The sequence below is a fragment of the Lissotriton helveticus genome, chromosome 9 (assembly GCF_964261635.1).
Source record: "Lissotriton helveticus chromosome 9, aLisHel1.1, whole genome shotgun sequence".
In the NCBI taxonomy this organism is placed as follows: Eukaryota; Metazoa; Chordata; class Amphibia; order Caudata; family Salamandridae; genus Lissotriton; species Lissotriton helveticus.
In genome coordinates this window covers 1,209,394,951-1,209,407,044 of record NC_136070.1, presented here as the reverse complement: position 1 = coordinate 1,209,407,044, position 12,094 = coordinate 1,209,394,951, and the positions used below count along the sequence as shown (strand labels likewise).

General features: G+C 49.4%; 1 protein-coding gene and 1 pseudogene across 1 annotated transcript in view; both read left to right on the top strand.

The window, feature by feature from the left end:
- Window positions 1-12,094, top strand: part of LOC144782354 (protein SSUH2 homolog) — a 288,587-nt gene that overhangs the window by 187,644 nt on the left and 88,849 nt on the right. The window lies entirely within an intron of this gene.
- Window positions 5,216-5,728, top strand: LOC144782577 (SRR1-like protein; annotated as a pseudogene).

Genomic DNA, 12,094 nt, shown 5'->3' with positions numbered 1-12,094 from the left:
TTCCCTACTGTGTTCCTTTAGGGTCCATTTTTGTTATTTAGCATTTTATCTATCCCACTTAATCACTAATTACTTGGAATTTGTTTTTATTTCTAAAGAAATATACACACTAACATTCTATGTTCGAGGCATGTGGGCTGCTGAATTCATATCTATAGCATAGATCGCTGCCTAGTGTTGGGTCCGGATGATTGCACATTGTTGTCCTGGAAGAGTCTTCGAAGTATCACGAGATAGGTGGCTCCTCCCCTGGACTACAGTGCGCATGGGCATCGACTCCATCCCCAGATTGTTTTTTTCCGCCATTGGGTTCGGATGTATATTCGTCATCTCCAGTTCGGAATCGATATAGACTTTTCTTAAGGCCTGAAGGCATTTTCCTATACCGTCGGTATTGTTTTGCGCTCGGTGCCCAGCTCTGCTCCGGCTCAGTTCCCGAGTCGGACATCCCGAGGAGTCCCGTGGCTCTTCGGTGCTCGAGGCCCAGTCGACGCAACAAGACTTTCGACGACACATCATGGAACGGAGCCCTTTCAAGAAATGTCCCGTGTGTGGATCGAAGTATCCCCACATCGACGTCCACCCGGTGTGCAACAAGTGCCTGTCGCCGGACCACGATGAAGCCAACTGTATGGCTTGTTCCCGGTTTCAATCGAAGAAGACGATTCGACTTCGGCGCGTGGTGCGCCTGGAGGCCCAGCAGTCGGCCCCGGCACCGGTGGACAACTTCGAGAGAGAAGAAGCAGACGAACAAGAAGTTCATAGGCAGATTTCACCTCCAGCGGAGGAGATCGACTACGACGCGGACGTCGAAGCGCTCGATGCAGAAGTCGTCGACGAGGTAGGAGACGACAATGAGGCCTATGGGGCCATGGAAGATGTCTCAGGTGAAGAGCTATGCCCCGTTTGAACAATCACTAAGGCTTCGGTCGCGGTATCGCCACACGGCCTTACCCAAGACCTTACACCCAGATCCACGGCCTCGCCTACGGGCCCGGCTTCGGACACTTCTGCGGAGCTGCCGTTGGTCAAAACAAAACCGAAAGTGAAACCTTCGGTGTCGACGAAAACGAAAGTGATGGAGACGCCGTCGAAACAGAAGACGTCTGTCCCTCTGGCCGCCTCCTCGTCTTCCGATATGTCGGGGCAGCCGAAGCTGAAGAAGGCTGTCGACCCGGTGAAGTCGAACAAAGGCGTCGAGCCAAAGTCGGTCAAGGGCCTCGATCCAAAATCGATCAAGGGCGTCGAGCCGAAGACTGGGGCCCCAAACCCGGGAGTCAAGGCCGCCGACCCGAAGTCGTCGGCGCCGAAGGCCGTCGACGTGGAAGGAGGACACGGCGCACCTAAGAGGGCTGATCCTGTACCTCGGCCGGAGAAGACCAAGACATCGACGCTCGAGTCTTCACACGCTGGTGGACCGAGGACGTCTGTCGGGTCGACGAAACCGTCCGCTTCCTTTACGAAGCAGGTGTCAGACTCACTGCAACGCATCAAGAACAAGGCTTCCGCGATCGATCCGAAGGATGCTTCCACCCCGAAGCAGGCTGCCAAAACGCCAAAGTCTTCGACGCCACTCCTGTTTACGTTGCCGCCGAAGGTGGCACCGAAGGCCTTCGCACCAAAGTCGGTCGTCAAAGTGCCCGTGCAGGGGTCTGCAGGGTCGAAGCCTTCTCTGCAGCTTGGGAGCTTGAAGCATCGACAACCCTTGATGGAGGAGCAGTCGGAACACTTTATCGACGCCGACACCGGTAAACTTACCCTCTACAAGAGAAAGATCACGGCGACACAGCCTTTGGAGTCCTACACGATTCCTTTGAAGCGCAAGAAGCCTTCTACGGATTCCCCGGTTCTGGTTGAGCCACTTGCTCCACGGACTCCAAGAGTTGCTACACCCTCACCCACTTATTCCGATGTGGAGGCGGGGGAAGGTGATGACGAGGAGTATAACTTCACTGCCAACACTGATCCTGAGGATCACCAGGACTCTTGGGCAGATGCAGGGGACCCAGGAGATCCGCAAACTGCCCCGGACACTCAGGTGTACAATGTCAAAACCTATCCTACTGAGGATTCTGCGGCATTTAATGCTCTAATTGAGAGGGCGGCTAAAAACCACGACGTCCAGCTGCACGCTGACCCTATTGACGTGGACTTCCTTTTTGATACCTTTTCCACGGCAGAAAAGACTGTCAAAACTCTCCCAATGTTGAAAGGGCTTCTGAAACATGCTGCAGACCTTTTTAAAGAACCCACACGTGCCAGGGTGATCAACCCTAGAATTGAAAAAATATATAAGCCGGCACCTGGCGACCCTACCTACATCAAGGGCCAGTTGCCATTGGACTCTCTGGTCGTTTCTAATGCCCGGAAGAGGGCGAATTCGCAAACCACTGGTGATGCTCCTCCCCCTGACAAGGAATCTAAAGTGCTGGAGGCATCAGGGAAGAGGGTGGCGGCTCAAGCAGCCAATATCTGGCGTATCTCAAACACTCAGGCACTCTTGGCCAGATATGACAGGGTGCACTATGACACACTAGAGACCCTGTGAAAACATCTACCAGATCAGGAGGCGGAGATGCTCATTTAGGAAGGCAAGCTCATCTCCAACGCTTCTATTAAATATGCACTGGACGTGGCGGACCAGGGCCATTAACATCAGTGTGATGTTGAGACGTCAGGCATGGCTCAGAATCTCCGGTTTCAAGCCAGAGATACAAACCACCATCCTAAATCAGCCGGTAAACCCTGATAAAATAAGAAGGATACCGAGACTGCAAAGTCCATGGGAGCTCTCCAGTCCCAACAGTTTAGGGGCAGTACTTTTCGTCGCTCAGGCAATAGAGGTGTTTCCAGAGGCCAGATGTCCCAGCAAACGCAATACACTAAAGGTGGGGCGCAGTCCCCTTACACCAAGCAGAGTAGAGGCGGCTATCGGGGCAACAGTGCCAAGGGCAGAGGCCGTGGAAATAACCACTCCCGTTCCTCTGCCACCAACAAACCGTGACGCCCTGCCACTGCCCCCCGACCATACCACACCTGTCGGGGGGGAGACTCCAGCAGTTCCTGCCAGGCTGGAAATCCATCACCACAGACAGGTGGGTCAGGAAACTTATCCAGTTCGGTTATTGTCTGGAGTTAACATCCACTCCACCCAACATGCCACCAAAACACCGTCCTATGTCCACAGAGCATTTGCACTTATTGCAGCAGGAGGTACTTGTCATGCTGCAAAAAGGGGCAATGGAGCTCGTGCCGGTGGAGGAAGAAGGCACAGGAGTGTATTCCCTGTACTTCTTAATCCCGAAGGACGGGTCCCTCAGACCCATACTGGACCTCAGGCCCCTAAACCAGTATATTCTCTCAGAACACTTTCACATGCTGACGCTGCAGCAAGTTCTTCCGTTGCTCAACCAGGGAGACTTCCTCGCAACCTTGGATCTCAAGGATGCATATTTTCACATTCCACTACATCCATCACACTGAAAATACCTCAGATTCACCATTCAGGGTCGGCATTATCAGTTCAAGGTCCTACCTTTCGGGGTGACCATGGCGCCCAGGGTGTTCACAAAATGCCTGGCGACAGTGGCTGCGCACCTCAGGAGGCAGAACGTTCACGTTTACCCTTATCTGGACGACTGGCTTGTCCAAGCAAAGTCGGCCCAGCTGTGCGCCGCCAACATGTCCCACACCATTCACCTTCTTCACAGTCTGGGATTCTCACTAAATTATCCCAAATCGCACCTTCAGCCAGCCCATGTGCGGCAGTATCTGGGTGCGACTATAGATACTCTGGCAGCCACGGCTCAGCCGAATTCTGTGAGGATCGACAGCATTCAGTAGCTCATCCAGAAGTTCAGACCGCAACACTCACTTCCAGCAAGAGTGTTCATGCAGTTGATAGGCATGATGGCCTCCTGCATCTTCATAGTCCCGCACGCGAGGCTACATATGCGTCCGCTTCAAGAGTGCTTGGCACGTCAGTGGAATCAGGCTCACGGACAGTTAAAAAACCTAGTGTTGGTGACCGGTCGGGCATACAACTCTCTGCATTGGTGGAATCCACACAACCTTTGCAAGGGCCGACCGTTCCAGGAGCCTGTGCCACAACTTATCCTGACGACTGATGCATCACTCCAGGGTTGGGGAGCTCATGTACTCCACTACACGGTGCAGGGACTATGGACAACGCAGCAAAAGAAGATGCACATCAACTACCTAGAACTGATGGCAATCTTCATGGTGATGAAGGCATTCAAAGTACATCTGTGCAACAAAGTAGTGTTGATCCGGACGGACAACATGACAGCCATGTACTACATTCAGAAGCAGGGAGGTACACACTCTCCACAGTTGTCTCATCTGGCTCAGAGCATGTGGAAGTGGGCCATTCAGAGGAACATCTTCCTCATGGCGGAACACCTCCCGGGCAAGGACAATCAGATGGCGGATCTGCTCAGCAGGTACAGCCACCAAATGCACGAGTGGGAGATACATCCATCAGTACTCCACCCGTACTTCCAGCAGTGGGGTCATCCAGAGATAGACCTGTTTGCCACAAGGGAAAACGCAAAATGCCAACACTGTGCCGCCAGGTTCCCTCACCCACAGTCGCAGGGCAATGCGATATGGATGAACTGGTCAGGCAGATTTGCGTACGCTTTTCCCCCAGCACCTCTCATACCGCTGGTGGCACGAAAGCTAAAGCAACACTCGATGACACTCATCCTGGTTGCTCCAACGTGCGCACGCCAACCATGGTACACCACGTTTCTAGAACTCTCCGTGGTACCGCATCAAAGGCTGCACCTCACGCCCAGACTTTTGACGCAGAGCCATGGCGACATTCAGCACCCAGACCCGCAACAGCTCAACCTGGCGATCTGGCTCCTGAAGTCTTAGAATTTGGCTACCTTAACTTGCCTCCCGACTGCATGGATATCATACGGGAGGCAAGAAAGCACACCACCAGAGCTTGCTAACATTCTCTAATTTTGATTTTTACACTTCCCCATTCACAGTTTTTTCAGTCAAATCACTTCATGGACACGCGTATTTTAATGCATGGCATATAATTCACTATCATTACCTATCCACTTCACATAGCACTAGGTGGTGACTATCTTTCCATCTGTACTAAGTATTACTGATTTCTTGTTCAATCTGATTTCAGCCTTGAGGAAGCCCTGGTCTGATTGACCTTGTAGGGCGAAACATGTGTCAAAACTTGCAGACAGTGCTCAGAAAGAAATACAACAAGAATAAAAGAATACTTAGAGTCCAGCCAGTGACTTGTGCAGGAGGAGCAACCACCTGCAACAATGACTGGCAAAACAATGAAAATGATTGTCCCTTAATTCTACTGAAAATCCACCAAGCAAAAGAAGAACTTAGATCTTCTGTGCTGTGGGCGTTATTCTAAAGTACCATCCAAGAATGCTTCAATAACTGCCTCGAGCAGGTGAAAGAAAAGAGAAGTCTGCCAGAACCTGAATTGGAAATAGTTGATGAAGTCAGTTCTATTAAGAAGTGAATTGTTGTGTATGTTATCTCATTGGTCAGTTCTCTGCCTGTGTGATGTCTCGATACCAACTGGCTTTTTTTACTACTGATTCAAGAAAAGTTATTGATACTGAAAGGTCAGGGTCACATTTATGATCCATCTTTTACGGGCTCCGAACTTGAAGTTCTCAAGATTTTGGGCTTGTTTGCTATACCGGAAACATGAACCTTGAGGAAGCCCTGATTTAATTGACCCTGTAGGCTGAAACTCGTATCTGCTGTTGAGTTTCTACTATTGTACCTTACTTTGCAATGAATATCTGATATTTAAATAAATGTTAAAAATCACCACCTGGAATTGTGTACCATATCTGTTAATGGAAGAGCTCTGAGAAATGGAGGAGTTACTCGCTTACCCCAACTGTTAATTAACTGAGCTATAAAAGGTTCAATACCTCGAGAAAAGCCTGCCCTAAATATAGGATTTAAGGCAATTACGTCCAGGAAGAGAATCCTTGAACTGCATTTTGTAACTAAAACCTTGTCATTTACAATACCAGTAGCCTAAATTCTCGCAAATGCAAGACCTATTGCATTGCAAATGCTTGTTTATTTATATGCCTGGAGATATACCAATCCTTTCCCTCAAAAAAAGCTTTATATTGAATCCCACAACATATAAATGGATTGAGATCCCAACTTCATTTAACTAAACCACTTCCATATTCATTTTAGTACTTGTATCACATCCTGATCTAGAAAAAAATTCAGTCCATTGTCTTTCCCTCAACTAGTGTTTTTGATTGGTTAAGCTTTTCTCAATGAAATTGAAAATTGATAACATAGACGTGCAGATAGATTTCTTACTCTTATGACCATAATTGCTTCCTTCCTTTCAATTACAAAATACTCTATCTTGGAGTAGTGTCCATATTTTTTTATGTTGAAAGTGTTCTCTCTTAAAGTGCGGCTCTCATAAACGAGAACCTACACAGGCCAATATCTTTTATAAACGATCCAAGATATGCATGGGTTCTGGGGAAATTTATAAGTGCATTTTTAGTGATATTTCTAGGTTAATATTCAATAGAATATTAGTAATTGCCCATAATAATAGGGGCTGTGTATACTAAAAGGTTAGGACCCATATTTATCAAAGTTTCAGGATCGTCTACGTGAAAAAAAATATAGCTCACAGAGGTTCCGAGCATCCCGGTGCTAATGACTGATAGCAAGAGGATTATTAATCGAGAGCGAATAATCCGGGTTTCAATTTCTTTCTGAACGGGATTCCGAATCAAGCGAGCAAAGTTCAAATGGAAATTGATTGCAGGCCTTCCCACAACATAGGAGAATGAGTGTCCGCCCCTTCTAACGGAGAAGAACTTTAAGCCCTATTTGGAGTATAAAAACAGAGCCTCCGAATCAAATTAGGGGGGCCCAGTCCTGGACAAGGCACGATGAGCCATGACTAAAGATTTGAACAGGATTCTCTTTTTTACTGGTAGTCATTGTGAAGAGCACAAGTGAGGTGACAAAGGTGTCTGATGTGACCGCCTGAGCTGGGTGGCAGCAGCATTCTGAACAACTTGAAGACTTGTGATCAGATAGCTGGGAAGACCCAGATATAAAACATTGGGATAGTCCAGCAGAAATGTAATCAGGGCATGGACCACAGTCTTCAGAGGGGACAATGGCGGAACAGAGATACATTTCTTTAGACTTTGTAGGAGACCAAAGCATGTTTTCGTCACCAAAGATATCTGCAGTTGGAAGGATAAAATGTCAAACCTCACTCCTAGATTATTTTTTTAAACCACTGTTAATTGTGATGGCTATGGGGCCTGATCTGCCCAACAATTTAGCCTCCATTTCTCATAGAAGGACCCACATTAAAGAATCTGTCTTTTCCATATCACATAGAAGGTAACCGGAATTAAACCAGTCAAAGTCGGCAGTGAGACAAGCCTTCAGGCGACCACAGTAGACAACACCTTATTTTGTGAAAGAGAAAAGAAGCTGGGTGCCATGGTACACAACCTGAAAGCCAAAAGATTCTACCAAAACAGCTGAAGGGGCCATGAAGACAATAAAAATGGTATAGTTAAGGGAGTCCTGAGGCACCCCAATTGAGAGAGGCTTTGATACAGACAAAAAAGGGACATCCAGACTTCTACTGACCACGATTTTCCAGAAATTATTCTATCTGATCTAATGCTAGACTATTAATTCCACGATGTTGAAGGCGTTGAAGAATAAGCACATGTGGCACGGTCTCAAACACAGAAGAGAGATCAATCAATGCCACCTTACCACCCTGATTAAGAGTTAATGTAATGCCTTCAGACACTTCCAGCAGTACTGTCTCCGTGCTATGTCTAGGGTGAAAATCCAGTTGACTAGTGTGTAACAAATTATTGGCCTCCAAGTAATCTGACAACTGTCTGTCAGTTTCTCGAGGCACTTGGAGATCACCCGAAGGAGAGAAATGGTTCCAGATCTAGAAAATACAGTAAGATCTGATGGCGCCTTTTTGTCAAAGAGAAATACGCTGAGCCTTTTTCCAGCTGAAAGACACAGTGACAGTTAGAATAGAGTTCAAAGTTTGTTCGCTGTTGGATTAACCACCTCCATCGCCACTGCCACCTGGAGATGTGGACACAAATCACCTGTTGATCCTGACCTCATTTCCAAGGTAACAGAGTCCTTCAGGGAGATGAGATTATAAAAGTTAAGCAAGGATTGGACATGGTCAGAGCTGGAATGTGTACACTCTTCGTACTTATTCATCATGGACGTGTTGATCCAACTAGCCTTAATCTTAAAGATTTCATCCCAAAAAATGATTACAATTCCACTGCTGCAGACAGTCTGTGATTAAAAACCCTTTCACTATTTTAAAAACCTCCCTAGAACTATTAGAGGCTTTGGAGGTTCTTTTCTCATAAAACAAACCTTTAGCTGCCATTAAAGCCACGTGCTAGCTCTTTGAGGCATCTCCATAAGCCGCTTTGTCCTCCAACCGATAATGATTCCACCCTACTCTCTCTCAGCCCCTTTACAAGCACTCTTCTCTGTTGCAGAGGCCTGAGTAAGCCGCAGGGCTGATGGACAACGGGAGCGAGACTTGCAGCTTATTAAAGGGGCTAGGGTATGAACTGCTGTCTGTAGCCAGCTATCTTCTGCTATAGTGTCAGAGTCAGGATTATCTGATAATATCGACATTGGGTGGGTAAGCAAATTCCTGAGGTAATTGGACTTAACATGACTCCAGGCCCAATAAATCTCAGCAGGTGGTGGACAGTCCTGATTAGTCTTAATACCAATTTGCCCAAGTTGGTCATAAGAACTGTTTCATCTGAACATATTCTGATGGACTCTGATTTTGGCTATTATTCATCACCTCATATCTACTTTGTAGTTTAATATCTCCAACCAGAATTTATCCTGGCCACAATGGTGACTCCTTTTGTAAATGTAAATGTGTTTGTATTTATATAGCGCACTTTTACCCAGAGGTCTTGTAGCGCTGTAATCATACCGCTGTGGAACCCATCCTGGCTTTCCTGTTAAATGTCCACTCATGGGCACACCCAAGGTGAAGCCAGGCATCCAAGCGCTGCTGGGACCGTTGTGGAGATTAAGCAAGTTTTGCAGCGTGAATCTTTCTGGATTCACTATGCTGTGCATTATTCCGCGGTCTTGTGGTTGGGTCCGGATTCGTAGTCTTTTCTCTGTTTTTTTTTTTTTTTTTTCTTTTGCCCAGGTGGGCGTCGGCGTCACACCCCCTTTGGGTGTATTTCCGGTGACGTCGGCATGCTTCCTGCGGAAGCTCCCACTCTTGGGCGCCATCTTCAGATTCTTTTTTTCCGCGGTCGGGTCTGGATCGTTCCCGGTTGGGCTCCAGACATTTTTGGAGAAAGAAGAAAGAAAATACAGAAAAGACGAGGAGAAGTCATCTGAAGACTCCAGGGGACTTCACCGACGAAGGACAAGCAAGATAAAGCGTTTTCCATCCAGATCTTCGACGACCGTCGACGAACACGCGACCAGAGAGGCCCTGGACGCTCGAGGATGGACAACACGCCGTTCAAGTTCTGCCGGAACTGCCACCACAAGTACGCGCAGAAAGACCAGCACCCGGTATGCAACCTTTGCCTACCGGTGGACCACGAAAGCGGAGACTGCAACGCCTGTTCCGCCTTCACCCCGAAGACCCTTCGTGTGAGAGAGAGGCAGAGGGTAGCACACGCCACCCTGCAGGGGAAGGCCCCGACCCCGTCGCTCTACGAGCTGGGGATGTCCTCCGAGGAAGAAGACAACGCTGCCGCCGAAGACGACAGCTACACGGTCGTAGAGACCGATTACACGAAGACTTCTGACAAGGTAGGAGACTCTTCGGCCCCCAAGAACCCGAGAGACTCTGAGTCTCGAAAAATCGAGGGCAAGACCCCGAAAGCGCCGACGCCAAAAAAGGCGGCGTCCGCGACTACTCCCAGGCCCAGCGGATCCTCAGAGAAGGAGTCCCCGGCGCCGAGAGCTGCTGATCAGCAGAAGACGTCGAAAATCGTCCCCGAAAAGGATCGATCGACGAGGGAGAAAGACCCGAAACTGTCGACGACGACCAGAGACCCGATATCCGCTTCGACGTCGAAAGCTTCGACTCCGAGAGGCACGGGGACGAGCCATCCGTCGAAGAGAGCGGCGGAACCATCCGACGCGGAACACGCGGCCGAGATGGAAAAGAAAAGAAGGCGCCTCGAGGCAGAAATGGAGAACTTCATGCAGCGGAAAAAAGATTTCGACGCAAGGATGAAGGCCTTCACGATCCCTCACAAGACCAAGCCACCAGTGCTGGAGGCGGTTGAGGAGGAAGAAGAAGAGGTCGCCGAAGTCACCGAGCAAGACCAGGACGTCGAGGTGTTCGACGACCAGGAGGAGTACGAGAATCCCCACGAGAGCTACAGCTATGGGGAGGAAGATGAGGGCAGGACAGACACAGAGTCGGCGCCCTATGACCTTCAGGATGTAGATTACATCGATGTCGAGACCGACAGCCCGGAGGAGGTGGTCGACACCTACCCCTCGAGGCCCTCGCCGCCGGACGACATCGGGGCCTACAACGCGGTGATACAATCTGCCGCAGCAGCTTTCAAGCTCAAGCTCGACGAAGAGAAGCAGAAAGCAGACTTCCTTCTGGAAACATTGCTCCCAACACAAACGAGGAGCCAGTTCCTCCCGATGCTCGAGAGCGTCTTGGCTCAGGGGAAGGAAGCTTTCAGGGAGCCCGCAACATGCAAGGCAGTAACTCCCAGAACTGAGAAGAAGTACAAGCATGCCGCAAAGGACCCGGCCTACATTCAGGGCACGGTCTCCGCAGACTCCATTATCACGGCCACAGCAAGGAGGAGGGCTAACGTACCCACTACCTCGGGCCCGCCACGGATAAAGAGAGCAAAAGGATGGATCTGGTGGGCAGAAGGATCGAACGGAATGCCGCGACCCACTGGCGCATGGCTAATTCCAACGCCCTGGTAAACAGACACATGTACCAAATCATGGAGGGACTGGGGCAGTTGGTGAAGGACTTGCCCCAGGATGCCAAGCAGAAAGCCGAAAAGCTAATTGACGAGGGGAAGAATGCTGCAAATTCTTGCCTCAAGACGGCCCTGGATGGGGCAGACACCGCCAGCAGGCTCATGATGATGGGCGTCACGGAAAGGAGACACGCCTGGCTCAGGATATCCGGTTTCAAACCGGAGGTGCAACACAGCATCCTGAACACACCGTTCAACGGCAGTACGCTTTTCGGACAAACAGTTGATGAGCAACTCAGCCAACTTAAGAAGGATAACGAAACAGCAAGATCCATGGGAGCATTGCAGTTCAGAGGGAACAAGAGGGGCACCCCGTCACGGAGGCCCGGCGGAAGAGGCGGAAACCAGCCAGGTACATCACACCAGGCTTTCCAGCAAACGCACCAGGCAGACTCGCAGGGTCAGCAGGGCCATCAGAAACAGCCCTGGCAGTACCAACAAAGAGGCCAGTCCTTTCGAGGGAGAAATGGACGGGGGCAAAATAGAAGAGGGGGCCAGCAGCCCACCTCCAAGTGACTTCAAAAAGATCCGTGTGCCCACCCACAAAAAAGATCCCAGAGGGCAGCACGTACAGATGGGTCAAGACAAACTAGACACCTACGACCACAGGACACCAGTGGGAGGAAGATTAAGATTCCACCTCCAGGAGTGGAGAGGAATCACATCAGACAAATGGATCCTCAACATTATCCAATTCGGATACTGCATAGAGTTGGAGGCGAGGCCGACAAGCAGAAAACCAAGAAGAAAGCCGCTAGCAAGCAAGCAGCTGCAGTGCCTTCAGGAAGAAGCAAAAGAACTCCTGCGGAAGCAGGCCATAGAAAGGGTACCCTTCAAGGAAAGAAACACAGGAGTATACTCAACATACTTCCTGGTACCAAAAATAGACGAGACAATGAGACCCATTCTCGATTTACGGTTCGTGAACAAATTCATAAGAACGCAAAAGTTCAAAATGACCTCCCTGCAAGAGGTGCTCCCACAGTTGCAGACCG